Raw genomic sequence first — 17,233 nt, 5'->3', positions numbered from 1 at the left:
ATTTTTTTACCTCTGTCTATGGGATTGGTGAGACCAATACTGGAATATTATGTAGCGTTCTGGTGTCAACATTTTTTCAAAGGATGATGAAAAATTGGAGAGGCTGCAGACAATAGCCACAAACATTATTTGAAAAAGTCTTGCAGGGAGGGACTTGAAGAGCTCTATCTGTTTAGCTTGTCAGAAAGATCAACAGGTGACTTGACTCTCCTCTTCATGGGGAGAAAAATACTGAGGCCTTGGTTACACTGGCGCTTTACAGCACTGCACCTTTCTCGCTCAGGGATGTGAAAAAAACACCCCCCTGAGCGCAGCAAGTTACAGCACTGTAAAGTGCCAGTGTAAACAGTGCCCCAGTGCTGGGAGCGCGGCTCCCAGCGCTGTAAGCTAATCCCCACAGGGTGATGGAGTACCTGCAGCATTGGGAGAGCTGTGACGGTGGTTAACCATTTGAACAAACTACCAAGGGAAGTGGTGGATTCTCCGCTCTTTGATGTCTTCAGATCAAGAATGGATGCCGTTCTGGAAGATATGCTTTAGTCACACGCAAGTAATTGGGTTCAGTAGAGGTGAGTGAGTGAAATCTTTGGTCCGTGATATGCAGGAGATCAGATGTGATGAACTAATGGTTCTTCCTGGCCTTAAAAATAAATGAAAGTAGGATATTTCAAGTATTGCTGTATTTATTTGTTTTTTTCCCAAGTTTAAAAGTCAACAGGTTGATACCATAATTGCAATAGATACAGGATTTCAGTAATGAAAACAAAGTTCTTATTGACTGAATTTAGGCTAGAAAGGATAAATATAATTTTAAAGTAGTAACAAGTGAAAAGATATACATTTGGAGCGGGGGAAAGGTGTTTCAGAAAACTAGTAAGTGCAACGTACTAAAAGCTGAGTGTGAAGTTCATAATGTGTACAATAGAAATTAAAGTATATCCTTAAAGTGGTTTTGCCCTTAAATACAAAAGTAAAAAATTCATGAAACAGGCACACAAAATTCTTCACATGTAGTTAAGCTAATTGTTTAGCAAGAAGATGGCCGTCTCAGTGAGAGACGAATGGATGATAGTGCTAGTAGACGTATATGTCTTTTGATGAAGAGATCAAAGTGAGCTATAACATTTCCGTGACAGATTGAAATCCTCTTTGGAGAAGAGGTGAGTGAACACCAAGACGTTAGCTTTGAACCAGACCACCTATGGTTCTAAGTGTCTTGTTGGCTCTGCAATTACACAAGATTTTTTATTCTTTCAGCAAGGCTAATTACCCCAACCTTCCTTTTTCCATTGCTCTTCCATCTTTTGCTTTACCAAGTTAGTCCCTCCTCAAAAATAAACCAGCAGTTTCAAACATTGTGTTGAAACCTATGTTGCCAACTTCAGTGATATTTGGTAGTATTCTTAAAAGTCCCGGTTCCTGTAGTCTTGCAATTACATGAGAATTTCAGCTTTCATTTGAAAAAAATCCTAGTCCTTGTGCTTATGGAGAAAAGCTTGAAAATGTGAATCCTAATGACTCAAAAGCCAAAAGAACCTCAAATTTATTATATCTTAAATCCTCACTACGTTAGAGGCCTGACAATATTGTGAAACAGAAAAGGGGGGAGATAACTAACTTCAAAATGAGACTCATTGTGGGGAACTAGGAGAGAGCAGGACCCTTGTGCAGCAAAAGCAAGCTAGCTTCCTTGAGTTTTCCTAATCGTATCTCATTTGTGCTGTCATTTCTCACCTGTCCCTTATTGCCTGTGGGAGCAAAAGGCAACTCTGGATGCTCAACTCTTCTAATGACAGCACCAGCAGTTCCCAAACATTTCTCCTGGACTGGCAAGACCAATACATCACTGGGACAACTGGTGGAAGACTTATGCCCTTGCTTTACAACAGTGAAAATTGATGATGGACAAACTTGTTTTCCTCAACTTTGCACTCAAGTGTCACAGATTTGAAAATCTGACAGCCACCATTGTCTTTGGCAGCTGTGCGGAGAAAGTCTAATAGGGGGAGGAAGAGAGAAGTGAAACACCAGAAGTGGGAAGAGACTTCATACTGGAAAAATAAAGTACATGAATACACGTGAGTGTTTAGGTCTTTTGGGGTTAGGAGGTGGTCTTGTATCCCTAATATAACCAGGTTCAGCTTTAGTTTATTGCAGGGGTGGCCAACCTGAGCCTGAAGAGTCAGAATTTATCCGCTGGCAGCCCCGCCACTCAGCACCTCCTTTTTCTGTTTCGCATGTGCAGGAGGCTCTGTGGAGGAGGGGGCGGAGTGGGGGCATGGCAGGTTTGGGGGCAGGGGCCTTGGGGGAAGAAGTGGAGTGGGAGCAGGGCCTGGGGCGGGGCAGAGCAGAGGGTTGAGCAGTGAGCACCCCCCATCCCTGGCACACTGGAAAGTTAGCATCTGTAGCTCCTCCAGTCACATAATAACCTCTGAAGAGCTGCATGCGGCTCCGGAGCCACAGGTCGGCCATTTCTGGTTTGTTGATTACATTTAAAACATCACAGAATCAGTGGGGAAGATGGCTTAAAATTATAAAGTGGGGAGAAGGGGCACTGATTTGTGAACTGAAACCACTTTTACTGAAACCCGAAAATACAGTTCAAGGGACTTAAAATGTCAAATTTCACAAGTTTCATTCATCCCTGTTAATATTGCACATGGAGCTGTGACCCTATCCTGTGGAGAAAACTAAGAATGCTTTCCTGGAGGAAAATCGAGCAGCAATTTTATATTCTGCCAAGATAAGGAATCAACTTGGCAGAAAAGTTTTCTCCACAGGATAGGGTTTGAATTGTTTTGAAGACGTCTACATCAGTGGATTTGGACTCTTAGGAAACACACCTCTTTCAGGTGTGCTATTTTAGTTAGTTGCAACTTTACAGCAGTATTCCGAGATCTGATTTTGATATGTATACACTATGTGGTCTATCAACATGTTCTTTCATATTCACAGGTAACTTTTTATTTTGTCTCATTTTAGGAAGTTTAGAAATTTACAGATAGTTCCTATAATAAAAATCCCCTAATTTGAGGATTTTCTGCATTTGTTTATCTGTAAGAGAGGCCCTGAGGGATGCTTTTAATGTTGGTTAAATTACTCTGAACTTAACTGTTAAGGTGTTTGTATAACTACTCTTTCACTACCCTGTCCACCATAATACAGAAGACAGTACTGAGATGTGATTTTTGTAACTCCATTCTTAATACTGAAACGTCTTTTAATTTTTGTTTTGGAGGAAGTATTTTTCTGAAATATGACATTATCTTATATAACAGTGGTCCCCAAGCTTTTCACATTGCTCTTCCCTCACCCTTTTACTTCATCTGCAGACAAGAGCTGTGATCAGCGGCAGGCCGTGCTTCCTGGAGGGGTGGGGGCACAGACACGTAATGGGGCCAGGGCTGGAGTCAGGGGCTAAGGCTGGGACTGAAGCTGGGAGTGGGTCCAGGAGCAGAGCCAAGGGTTGGGGCCAGCAGCCACGGGCCAAGGCTAGGCCCAGGGCTGCAGCTGGGGATGGGGCTGGGAGCTGTAGTCGCAGCTGGAGGTGGGGCCAGAGCAGAGCTGGGAGTGGAGTGGGGCTGGCCTAGGCCCTGCCATACTCCCTCCCAAACATTCCTCCATGCTCCTCCCAAATGTTTCTCCATGCTCCCCTAAAGAGGTGCACCTCACAGTCAAAATCAAATCAATTAATTATGACTAAGGCTGCATGTCTGTCATGGAAGTCATGGTTTCCATGACTTTGGGGGCACTTGGGTGTGGGAGGGGATTCAGGGCTGGAGTGCGGGGTGGCACTTACCTGGGAGGGTTTCCCTAGAAGCAGCCAGCATGTCCCTGCAGCTCCTAGATGGAGGGGCTAGGGGCCTCTGTGCACTGCCTGTGCTTGCAGGTGCTGCCCCTGCAGCTTCCATTGGCTGTGGTTTCTGGCCAATGGGAGCTGTGGAGCTGGACCTCGTGACAAGGGCAGCGGGGAAAGCCCCCGGCCTCCCCTCCCCCTAGGAGCTGCAGGGACACTTGGAGCAGGATAGGGAGCCTGCCAGCACACCAACTCTCCCCAGAACCAGTGGGGAGCCGGGGCCACCCCGCCAAGCACCCGCAGTGCCCCCGGACTACCCCTCCAGAACACCCGTGGCCTCACAGCCCAAGTTTTAGTTAGGGGTATATAGTAGAAGAGATGGACAGGTCATGGGCGCTGACATTTTATTTACTGCCCGTGATCTGTCCATGACTTTTACTAAAAATACTCATGATTAAAATGTAGCCTTAATTATGACCCCAACATTGAAGATGAACTGCATAGTAAATACAGCTATTTGATATTGAGTGTAGTTTCTCAGCATGGAGTATTTGGAGATAAACCCATAAAAGGGTTATATGGACCCAACTGCATCAGTTCCAGCTGCTACACCTCAGAACTAGAGGAGAAGAAGAATTCTGAAGAGAAAATAAATTAGGGTGAAAGTGTACAGATAATCCATTAAAAAGAATTACATTTACTGGCAAGTAACCTTTCATCTTGGACACGAGCCCCTGCATATTCTCACATGTGGAAATGTAATGTGAAGTACACTGCCTAAAAAGAAGACTAAGGTGTTCCACTTAGACTACTGTACTGCTCTCCAGTCTGAGCATAGGAGTTAAATACAAATGGAGAGAGTAACATGTAAACCAAGGGTGGGCAATCTACGGTCCACAGGCCGCATCCGGCCCATCAGACCTTTTAATCTGGTCCTCAAGTTCCTGCTGGGGAGAGGGGATGGGGTCTTGTGTGGCTCCCAGAAGCAGCAGCATGTCTCCCTATGGCTCCTCTGTGTAGGGGCAGCCAGCGACCCCTGCATGCTGTCCCGTCCCAAGTGCCAGCTCTGCAGCTCCCACTGGCCGGGAACCGTGGCCAATGGGAATGGCAGGGCTGGCATCTGTGGATGGGGAAGTGCGCAGAGCTACCTGGCTGACAGCATGCCTCCACATAGGCGCTGGAAGGGGGACATGGCACTGCTTCACCTAAGTGCTGCTCGGAGCCTGCACCCTTGACCTCCTCCCACGTCCCAATGCCTGATCCCCCTCCTGCACCCAAAACCCCTTATCCTTTGTCCCACCCCAGAGCCTGCACTCCCAGACAGAGCCCTCAAACCAGGGGTGTGGAAAGGGGTATGGACTTTGGGCTGGGGGTGTGGGTTTCAGGGTGGAGACAGAAAGAGGGGTTCATTGTGTGAAGTACTTCATATTGTGGTGTTTTAAACCTGCCACCTATTAATTTTATCAGGTGACCCCTGGTTTTTGTGTTATGTGAAGGGGTAAATAACTCTTCCTTATTCACTTTCTCCACACCATTCATGATTAATCTCTTTTCCAAGATGAACAGTCCCAATCTTTTTAATCTCTCCTCATATGGAAGCTGTTCCATACTCCTAAACCTTTTTGTTACCCTTCTCTGTACCTTTTCCAATTCTAATATATCATTTTTTTTAGATGGGGCAACTAGAACTGCATGCAATGTTCAACGTGTGGGCATACTATAGATTTACATAGTGGCAAAATGTTTATTGTCTTATTATCTGTCCCTTTCCTAATGGTTCCTAACATGGTTAGCTTTTTTGATTGCTGCTGCATGTTTCTGGAGAACTGTCCACAATGACTCTAAGATCTCTTTCTTGAGTGGTAACAGCTAATTTAGACTCAATCATTTTGTATGTATAGTTGCACATTGGAAAACACGATGCCATTACTTTGTATTTATCAACAGTGAATTTCATCTGCCAATTTGTTGCTGAGACACCCAGTTTTCTGAGATCCCTTTGCAACACTTTATAGTTTGCTTTGGACTTAACTATCTTGAGTAACTTAGTATAGTCTACAAACTTTGCCACCTCTGTTTACCTCCTTTTCCAGATCATTTGAGTAATTTGAACTGCAGAGGTGCCAATACAGATCCTTGGGGGACCATGCTATTTCATTGTGAAAACAGGTCAGAATAAATGGTCAGTCTTGCTTCCTATCTTTTAACCAGTTACTGATCAATTTGAGAACCTTTCCTCTTATCCCATGACTGCCTATTTTGCTTAAGAGCCTTTGGTGAGGGATCTGGTCAAAAGTTTTCTGAAAGTCCAAGTACATTATATATACACTGGCTCACCCTTGCCCACATGTTTGTTGACCCTCTCAAAGAATTCTAGTAGATTGGTGAGGCATGACTTCCCACTTCAAAAAAGCCTTCTTGACTTTTCCCTAACATATTGTGTTCATCTATGAGTCTGATAATTCTGTTCTTTACTATAGTATCAACCAATTTGCCTGGTACTGAAGTTAGGCTTGCCAGCCTGTAATTGCCAGGATCGCCTCTGGAGCCTTCTTTAAAAATCAGTGTTACATTAGCTATCCTCCAGTCATGTGGTACAGAGGCTGATTTAAGTGATAGGTTACATACCACAGTTAGTAATTCTGCAATTTCATATTTGAGTTCCTTCAGAACTCTTTGGTCAATACCCTCTCATTCTGGTGACTTATTACTGTTTAATTTATCAATTTGTTCCCAAACCTCCTCTAAAGATACCTCAGTCTGGGACAGTTCCTCAGATTTGTCTCCTAAAAAGAATGGCTCAGGTATGGGAACCTCCCTCATCTCCTCTGCAGGGAAGATGGATGCAAAGAATTTATACAGGTTTTCTGCAATGACCTGGTCTTCCTTGAAGCTCACAAATCAGTGGAATACACTCGCAAGTCCTCTGAGGAAGATTGTGGCAGTGGAATGATTGAAGACAGGCAGTGGAATGATTGAAGACAGGCACCTGATGGAAGGCAAAGAGAGGCTGAAAGTTTTTGAGTAACCAGTCCAAGATGGATGCTATGAAGGCAAAGTGTGGAGATACTTATTGGCTCACAATATAGAACCTCATCCACCTCTGAAAAAAACTGAATATAGCTACTTCCTAGATTATAACATGATTTCTGTACTTCTGCAGAACAGGTCAGGGAACAGTTAGTCAAAGTCCTCTGGCTGAAACCTTGAGATAGAACGATTCTGGATTGGAATGAAGAATGAAACCATTTTTGAAAGTCAACAGGGGTAGGACAGTGGTGGAAAATAAAGAAGTTCCTGTGAGAAAGTTAAGAAAGCCATGTATCAGTATTAATCAATTAATATAACCTGAGCTCTATCTTGTCATGTATTTCTGACCACGGGTGCTGGCTTCCTCCGGGCCTCAGGGGTGCTCAACTTCCCGTTCCCTTCCAAGCCCCGCCCCCTTCAGCTGAGCCTCCACCTCTGCCCTACCTCTTCCCACCTCCTCCAGTCCCTCTCCTCCTCCTTCCCCCAACACCTCCTGCACACCTTGGAACAGCTGATTGCAGTGGGTGGGAGGCACTGGGAGGGAGCTGGCTGTTGGTGGTGCTAAGCACCCACTAATTTTTTTCCATCGGTGCTCCAGGGCTGAAGCTGGCACCTATGTTTCTGACCACCAGTGGAAAAGCCTAAAAACATATTTGCTTCAGTCTAACAACAATGCATCTGTGATTGGATTCATAACAATCTTTGCTTCGGAGCAAAACCGAGGATTTGTTGCATTCTTGATAATTGTAAATAGATCTAGCAAGAGACTGCCCCATTTCTTGAACAATAGGATTAGTACTGTTTTAGAGGCCGTTTACGCTGGTCACGTAATCTAAACTTTAGATTGTCTAGTGGCTTGTACTTTCTTTGCTGGCCAAATATGGGGCTGAGGGATGTATTCTGTGTCATGGAACCTAATAATTTCAAATTCTGGATTTTGGAGAGTCTTATTCTCTACAGGTCAGACTATGCCAGTCCCTGTCATGACGGCTGCATAAAAAGACAGAGTCACTTCTGTTCCCTCCGAGCCACAGAAGAGGTTCCTCTGTAGGTTGTGGGAAAAGGTTTTTATTCCAATTATTTCCTAATACCAGAGAAAAAGGACAGTTATTACCATCTTTAATACCACCTAAGAGACTCACACAAGGGTAGTTTTTCCTTCTAAAACACTCTCCGGGTGAAGAGAACAAAAAACATTAAAATGAAAGCCTTACTTAATACTTTACATTGCAAATGCTTTAATTGTTTTTCCTTCTTCTCGGTTTCCTTTTAATAAAATGTTAAAAGGATTTTTAATGGTATTTGTGCCATGGTACTAAGCAGGCTGACATCTCTGTATACCAACCTCAACCCTGTTTAATGTTGGAGCTTGGTCCCATATATTACATCTAAATTAATATAACAGGCTGCACTATAGATGTTCGCAGGATTATATCTATTTATTTGTGAAGATCCAAAATTGTATTATTTGCTGAGTGAATCATACCATCCAAATGGATGTCAGATGTATTAGGGATTGTTATGACCTAGATAGTTTACATCCCCCTAGCTCATATTAGGGCTCCTGCCACTAGGGCCCAGGCAGTCTTCAGTTTCCTTGCAAAGCATACCAATTTCAGACATCTGCAGGGTAGTTATTTGGGGTTCAGTCCACACATTTACTAAGCGTTATCCTCTAGTAGAATCATCAATATACACTGCTGCTTTTAGCAGAGCAGTGCTGCAGTCTTTAAGTAGACTCTTAGCATTCACCGCCTTAATTTAAGTTACTGCTTGCGAGTCACCAAAAGCCAAGAGTAGAATGAAATAAATATATATGGACAAGCACTCAAAGAAGAAAGAAAAGTTACTTACCTTAAACTAACTGCAGGTCTTCTGAGGTGTTGTCCATATATATTCCATGATACACCCTCTCTGCTACCATGAAGTCCGATATGTAACATCTGGATTCTGTGATGGGAAAGAAACTGAGTGGCAGCAGCTGGCCCTGTTTCACCCTTTTTATGTCCTTGTTACAGGAGGATGAGGACACTGAGTGCCTGAGTGGCCCAACAAACACTGCTATTCAAAAGAATAGGGCGTGTGCATAGGGCGCGTGCACACCAAGAATGGAATAAATATGGACAACATCTTGAACTAGTTACTGAAGTTAAGTAACCTTTCTTTTAGTTAAAAGACTTTCAGGACCACCAGTGGTGAACCCTACACTGAGAGGTGACGTTTCGAACTTTTGTTACGCTTTTGTTCTATAGGACTTGCTTACAAAAATTAGTTTAGACTGGCAGACCCTCTTGGAAGGACCATAACCCAAGAAAAGAGAGAGTAGTAGTACTGGAATTTTAATTTGAACTTCAAGTTTTCCTTAGAACTCTTGTTACCCCAGAATGAAAGCACTTTGTTGGATTCATCACAGAGCTAAACTACATTAACATACCTGTAAGAAGAGAAAACTGAGTCAGGAGCCACAGCCATCACAAAGAGGTAAGATGCTATAATAAGGCCCCTTTTAGAACTTGATTGAAGTACTTTTGTCTGGGTTTACTTAGCTGAATAAGTCTGATTTTTAGAATGTCTACCACTTTTTTTTTTTTTTTTTAATACTGTTTGAAAAAAAAGAACTGGAAAAAGTTTGTCAAGGCTCAGTGATCAGATATCTCCACAGGAGGTGGTGAATGCCTTCTATTCCACAAAAGGAACAAGCAATAAGAAAAACGTATATGCCTCTGACTTTCTTTGATCCTCCTGTATCGTTATCTTAACACTTTCAGGGGATAACGATGAGCAGGATAAGGCTGCGTTTGAACTAAGGACATACTTTCTAGACTGTGTGGAGGGCTTGACAAGAAGTAGGAAAGCCTTCCCACTATCTGATTGCTCACAGGGTACCGTGCCTTTCTCTTGAGGTGCTTTTTAACCAGAGAGGAAGAGGGATATGGCTATAAATAAACAATGCTCTGCTGAGACTGGAATGGCCTCTGTAATCTGACTGTTAGTACCAAACAGGAATTTGAAATAGGTAACAACATTGGGCCAGATTTTTAACATTATTTAGTTGCCTAATGGAATTTACAAAAAAAACAGCTAGGCACCTAACTCATTGATTTCACATAAAGGACCTAAATATCTTTACAAATCTAGCCCATAAGGTTAATTATCTGATTGAAGATGTATTTCATTCCCAACAGCCAGAAACAAAAATTTTAGAACTTCAGTTGGAAACTCTGTTATATCAAAAGATATTGATGATAACTTTGGTATGGATGAAATATTCCAAGGCTCAGATACTTACCAGAAGTCTTTTGACAGATGATGTCATTCTGAATTTGGGGGTCTGTTTATTTGCAAAGCCCTTTAAAATGGAAATTCACCTTGTACTGCAGTTTGCTTTGGCAGTGGTGGGGCTTATCTTTGCCTTTAGCTGGTTTTCTGCCTTTTTGTGTCTTCTCCCCTACATCTCCCTACCTCACTAAATCATAGTTAAAGCCAAAATGCAATTGCCAAATGGTCTATGTTCCACATTTAGGCAACTCAGAGCACAAATTAAAAGAGTAAAAAATTAGTCCGCAAGCAAGACTTCCATTGTTTTTCAGAACAGGTGCACCTACCTCCTCTCACTAAAGGCAGAACAGCTAGTCCTGTGTTCTGTGAGTGGAAATACTGGCCCTCTTGGGTATCCAGTTGGTTTTTAGCTTTTCTTGAACTCTGTGTACACAAATTGCACGTCAGTAAGAACTGTTAGCAATTAAAGTTAGTCAAAACGTTGATATTTTTCATGAAAAACTTCTACCATTTTCTGACCAGCTCTACTGTTGATGTATTTGGCAGACAGAAGACCCATAAATGTTGAATATAAAAGGGACACAGTAGTTTTGTCTTAAAAATTAGGTTCTGTTAACCTACTATGAAATAAGTATTCAGTCATTTTTTTAAAACATGTCATAACAATCAACTATTTAGATCAGTGATATTCAGACCTCAGTGGTTCAGGAGCCAAATTAGCAATCAAAATTACCCAAAAGAACCACCGTAGTGTGAATTTATTGTTTCACTTACTATTTTATTTATATACATAATATTCTTACAGCAAAATAACACACCAAATATTCTATAATTGGTTAATAACATAGTAAAATCATCCTGATTGGTTAATAGCTAGATTAGTTAGTTAATAATTAAATCACACAGTGTTTTAATATGTGCTGCAAAGAGCAGCAGGAGATACATTAAAGAGCCACTTGCAGCTCCCAAGCCTCAGTCTGAATATCACTGATTTAGATCCAAGCAGTCCTCTGCAGTATTGGCAATGAACAGTAAATATTTCCTACAGCCATAGTGCCTCATGCACCAGCAGAAAAAATGTCTTGCATAATAAGTCAAGTCAGGCCTGGTCAGTATTTGAATGAGGAAGATCTGATATTGTACAAAATATTATTGCCATTCATTGGGGAGGTCTCGTCTCTCTGTTGTATTAAACAGATACCCCAAAATTCTGCTACTGGTGACTGTGGTGCTTGGGAGTCCATCTTTGATTTGAGACATAAAATTAAAGTTCTGGATAATTTGATCAATGAGGATCCCACAATCCCACAGCCCTTTTATAAGAGTAAGGATGTCACTCTTGATGTCTCGTACAAATTTCAATTTGGGTAAAATCTCCTTGAATTTTGAAATAATTCCTCTTTGACTTGTATTTGTTATGTAGCTGTATTGCTAATTTATGCAATGTCTTAGTTATAGCCCAATTTCTGGAAGACAAGTGATTGAAAGCTGAGATCCGCACATTTAAAAAAACAAACAAACCAACTTCTAGTCTTCATGTTTGTGGATAAAAGCTTGATAATGTAACCTAATGTATGCTAAAGGTTCAAACAAGAATGCAAACATAAAGAACTCCAATTTTTTACAAAATCTCATGACTTTTTGGGGCCTGTTCATGATTTAATGTTTGGAGTTGGCAATACTAGTATTATGTGCTGATTGACAATTGTTTCAATCCTGAAGTAGTTGCACATGAATAATGATTAAATGATTCTTACGTAGACATTTGTGTAACTGTTTGAAAGCACTTTAGAGATAAAAGTGACTAGAAAAAGTTACATTGTGTCTCAGAACACTAAAGTGAAACAAATGATCCTAAAGTTATGTTTTAAAAAAAAGCTGCATTTTTTAAAAGGGCTAATATTGTTATTCTAAATCTCAAATGTAAAATGTCAAGTCAGGAATGCCCCTTGAACTTAATTACATGCAAGTCTGGACTGGAGCTTGGAGAACAGGCTGGACAAGTAATCATTACAACTAATAAATATATTATATTAAAATATGGTGTTCTATTTAAATTTGGTATTGATCTTAAAGTAACTATCAACTTTAAAGTAAAAAATTGCCACTTTAGAGTATTAAAATATTTTTATTAAATGTTTATTTGAGATCTTTTTTCACTCATCAAAACTTGCATTAACGTATTACACTAAAAGGGTCGCTTGCTTACTTGAAGATATAAGAGAAGATGCTTTGGAAAAGGTTTCTAAAAGCAATCCTTTTAAAAAAAGTAACTCAATTTATAGAACAATATAGTAAACAGGTTTTCTTCTGCTACACTTCTCATTAAAGTAGCTCTGCTCTAGAATATATGGTGTACATAAGTTATCAGAGCAACACTATTAAAAAACCTTTAAATGGTTAAAATTTACAAATTTGTATTATGTTGTAAAGTAACCTTGGTGGCATTAAATGGATGTGAAATTGAATATGGCAGATATCCAAGCTTGTCTGCAAAGAATAGTGCAGCAGCGAACAATAAAGCATAGCAGTTAAATCTTTTGGACAATTAGGGAATGTATTCAACATACAAAGTCTTACTGTCAAGCTGATCCAGTAAACTAAACTGAAGATCTTTTATGAAACTGAATGACAAATTACATGAATCACACATGAAGCTTAAATAAAACAGCATTAGTCCTTTATTCTGAGGGAATTAAATAGCTCCAAGTCTTAATTTTTCTTGACTAGGAAAGTTTATATGAATGAGAATGAGCAAAGATTTAATAGTGAAGCCAAAAATGTAATAGGTACAATTCATGTGTAAATCTAAAGATGAACTAAGAAGGTCTCCCAAGTGACTGGCTGAGTTTGATTCAAACCTAAAACTTTGTGACTCATCCATATACCTATGATATAATGGGTTGACTAGTGATGCATTTTATTTTTTTATATTTTTACAGGGTAATCAATTTTCATCGCTCTAGACTTCACTTTACTCTGAGATAATAGATAATGTGTAGAAATAAATTTGTCAAAACTCAGCCCATTATATATTGTGTTTATTAAACTAGTTTTAGGCAGTATTGTTGGCGGTTTGTGTAATGCAAGCCTGCAGCTGCAGGAGCTAACTCCTACCAGCAGGGGAGAGGAGAGAGAGTGAAAGATGTGATAGAATGCTTCCTTATAGTAAGTGTTGCTATGAAAGGGAAGAAAAAGGCATGTGGTGGGAGAGAGTAGAATGATTAAAGGAACATAAGTAGAGCACATAAATAGGTGTTCAAATAGTTAAGTATTTAAAATCTGGTATTGGCATAACACATACTTGCCAGGAACTTGGAGAACAAATGTATACCTTAATGGTCAACTAATTACGATAATTTAGAGAGTGCAAAAATAAATGATTAATGACCTCAAGTGTGAACAAATGGCTTTTAGCACTTTGACATGAAATTATTTTATCACTTTATATATTGTTAAAACAACATTTGTCAGGTAGAATTTATTCAAACTAGTGCTGTAAAAAATATACCTACATTTCACTCTTTCGAATTGTTAAAATACAATAAATAAGATAATGGTTTGTTTCAGGAGTAAGAAATTAATGAATGAAGCTTCTGATAAAAAAAGACGACAAATTTAGGAAGCTTAAGACTTAAGTTAATGTCTCCTAGCAAGCAGAGTTTGGTGCTTAAAATAATTTTTCTATAAAAAAAAATTTAGACAATTTCATATGTCATTTGTTAATTTATGAACCCCATTTCTAAGGAAAATGTTTATCACAGAAAAATAAAGCTGCAGATTAGATGTCACAAAAATAGAAATCACATTGACACAAAAATAAAATAAACTGCAGCCACCAAAATGTTTGATAATTTCCTGTGATCCACAGTTGTATTAAGTTAAACCTGAATGAGAGTTAGTACAGCTATGAAGTGTGGAGTGGAGTAAAAAAAAAAATAAAAAAATTCCGCTACATCAATATAGCTAAAACTCATGCTGAAACTGCATCACATAAAGACATACGTAAAAAAATGCTGACGGGAACAAGAGGTCCTAAAATATGCCAATATTTTCAAAGTGACTAGTGAGTTTGGGTACCCACATTACAAGAATGTAATTTTCAGAAGGTGTTGAGCATTCACCCCTTGAAAGTTACACTAGTGAAGTTGCACACACAAAAATTGAGGCTCAAGGGCTCAGACCATAACTGATGTATGGATTTTGCAATTAACAAAATTATAGTGTAACATATATAAACTTTACTCCTGCTTTTAAACTACTATTTTCTTGATGAAAACAGTAATTCCTTAAAAAAAACAAACAAGAAAAATGAGTACTACCAGCTACAGTTTACATCTTCAAAAAGATATAGTATGTGGGTATAACAAGCTCTGACGTGCTTAAGTCCATCACATTACTAATCATATTAAAGTAATCAAATTGTGAGATTGTTATTAAAGTAAAATAATCTCAATTTGAAAAGGCAAAAATCATTCCATGACTTTTTTTTTAATTCAGACCTCAAAAGAGAAACCCCTTCTAAAGCAGCACAGAATCTGAATGACATAGCAGAACTAAAATAATTTTTGATCAAGGATAATGTAAGTTGACAAGAACATACTTTGAAATAGTCCTTTTTATTTTGCAAGTAAGCCAGTGTGAAAATTCAGAGATAGGGATCTTTTTTCCTGCATAGAAAATAAAAAAAAAATCTCAGTGAGTTCAAGGAGAATGCACTGCAAAATTATCCTTGAAAATAAGTTAATGGAATGTTTATTACCACAGCAGGATTTCTTAAAACTCATTCCAACATGCATCAGCAAACAGAAATAATTCCAGATCTTCTCATGAAGTGTGATTTACATGTGTTAAAAAAAATAAAGCCAACCCAACTAATCTTTTCCCCCCGTTTATCTTACTGCATCTGCAATAAGAATTTTAAAATGCAATAGCACAAATGGATCTTGTGTTTATCAGATTGAATCCTTGGGATTTTGATAATAGCAATAAGAAAATTTTGGTTCTCTGAACTGCATCAGAAAAGTTATTACATAAGTTGTCAAAAACAGGAACATAGTTTTCCTTCCATCATCATAAAAACTCTCTCAGAATTCAAGTATTAACATACCTGACATATAGGTACAGCAATTATCATACACAAGGTAAACTTCACTATATACAGACATCATGTAATAATTAGAAAATGTTAATCACATTACTCATGTAATCCTTTGTTGTTAACACTACTTACAGTTAGAATTACAATATATATTTTGCATTTCTAAAAAAGAAAAACTATTAAAAAAATTTGATAGTAAATGATTACACCATCATGACAATTATTGGAAGCATTTTTTAAGAGACAGAGGTTAAAATGTAGGCCAGTTACTGTCCTAGGAAAATGGTAAAAGGGAGATACAGTTATTTGGAAGAAAACAGATGACCGGAGTTACAGAAAAACTGATCAGGCCTGTTACAATACCTTTATTTCAATATGTAGAGAAGTAAATATATAATAAAGAATTACTAGCTTACTTCATAATTATACTTTACAATAATATACAGGTTACAATTTTAGTACTTTTAGGACATGATAAACCCAGATAACCAATAATAAGTAGAATAGATGCTCAGTTGCCCATTTAAGTATTTTTATATATTATATTTTCACAGAGAATGTGACATTAACTTCTTTTCTCTCACAGATATTCATATAACAAAGCTAAAGAAAGGGTGGTTACAACAAGCCTTCTCACCACATTAAGCACACAGCAGCAGGGGCTAGGCAAGATTCTAGGCTTCCAAAGGCTTGGCTTGTGGGCCTTGGAGACTGACATATAAAACTCCACCTCTAAAGCCCCTTGTATCAGTTTGACAGAAATATGGTTTAATTCGACATTTTTAAAAGCTCCAAGTTCTCTGATTACAAATGACTTTTTCCCTAATTTTTATATCCTTTTAATTCCAAATGTGCTTTCTGAGGGGTAACATTAATCAGTGTGTTTCAGAAATGTTCATTTTCCTTGTTTACATCCATTGCTGCTGAATTTCATTTTCATTGTCTACAACTGTGTTAATTTTTATAAGGCCCAAACTCGATCCGAAAAGCATAGCTGCATGACCGATCATAAAGGCCGATCATTATTTATCATTTATTCAAATCTGATAGAAAACACAGTATTTTATAGAGGTCAGTTTGACCAAGGGCAGATATTAGCTTTGTTTTTGTGCCTGACTCTCAGCAGTAAGTAACGATGAACAAATCTTCTCATCTGAGGTATAATCAGTACTTAAAGTTAATGGAAGATAAATACACAATTTAAATTATTTAATCGCAAATCACGCTTGCTACTAATAATCTTTCAAGAACCTTCGCATGTTATTGATCCACCCATAAATTACCTCCAGTTCAGCCCTAGGTTGCAAGTATCACCATCTTTCGCATGTCCTCAGCTTCACAGTATTCCTCCTCTTGCAAATATTCCTAGAAACCTGAAGATTCATTGATCCAGTGTGTATGATGCGCCAGCAGCAGTAATAACTCCTAAAAGGCGCATTAAGTAAAAAAAAGCCAGATCTACGAGCCTTTCCCCCGGCTCCCAGCGAGGCAGCACCCAAAGAAAGCTGCACAGGGGTTTGCTCAGCTTTACAGACCGGGGCATTATTGTTTCCCCAAAAGCAAGACGAGCCAGCCCCGAGCAGGACCTCGCACAGGGTCACGCCGGACTGGCACTGCCCCTGGCACATACACACCGGGCGCGGCAACTTACAGACAGCCGCGAAATCCGCAAACTTCGCCCCCGTGAGAGAATCGTGACAGAGGCGCCCCGCGCCCGACAGTCCGTGGCCCCGGGGGGCTGCCGAGCCCGCCTCGCTGGCGCGGCCACGGCTCCCGCGGGGCATTTTTACTTCATTTGCCGACTAGCCTGACACTGGTAACTTCCAGCGCTGCCCGCTGCGAACAGCCTGTCCCCTCCCCCCGCGTACGTCGTATCCCTCCGCTGCGGCCTCCCCTCCTCCTCCCAGCCCTCACAGAGAAAGCGCCTTTCAGCCAAGCTCCCCGCCCACCCCGTCTCTGCTGCTCCGACATCTTCTCCGCCAGCCGGCCGGCCTGCTCGTACCTGCGCCGCGCTCCCGCCTCTCTGG

General features: G+C 40.0%; 1 long non-coding RNA gene across 4 annotated transcripts; it reads right to left on the bottom strand.

Moving 5' to 3' along the window:
* Positions 1-696: 696 nt before the first annotated feature.
* On the bottom strand, positions 697-17,227 carry LOC116833396 (uncharacterized). 4 transcript variants are annotated; one of them, XR_012655504.1, is made up of 4 exons: positions 16,858-17,227; positions 14,709-16,631; positions 10,432-10,528; positions 7,879-8,776 (listed from the first exon to the last, which is right to left on the bottom strand). It is a non-coding gene; the product is annotated as an uncharacterized LOC116833396 (long non-coding RNA). The 4 variants fall into 4 exon arrangements; XR_004375668.2 differs by lacking the exon at positions 7,879-8,776 and adding an exon at positions 697-1,996 and having other exon boundaries at positions 14,709-17,227; XR_004375662.2 differs by lacking the exon at positions 7,879-8,776 and adding an exon at positions 6,765-7,093 and having other exon boundaries at positions 14,709-17,227.
* Positions 17,228-17,233: the final 6 nt, after the last annotated feature.

Source organism: Chelonoidis abingdonii, chromosome 3, assembly GCF_003597395.2.
Source record: "Chelonoidis abingdonii isolate Lonesome George chromosome 3, CheloAbing_2.0, whole genome shotgun sequence".
NCBI classification, from domain to species: domain Eukaryota; kingdom Metazoa; phylum Chordata; order Testudines; family Testudinidae; genus Chelonoidis; species Chelonoidis abingdonii.
The sequence above is the reverse complement of the archived record's forward strand: the minus strand, read 5'-3'. Positions and strand labels throughout refer to the sequence as shown.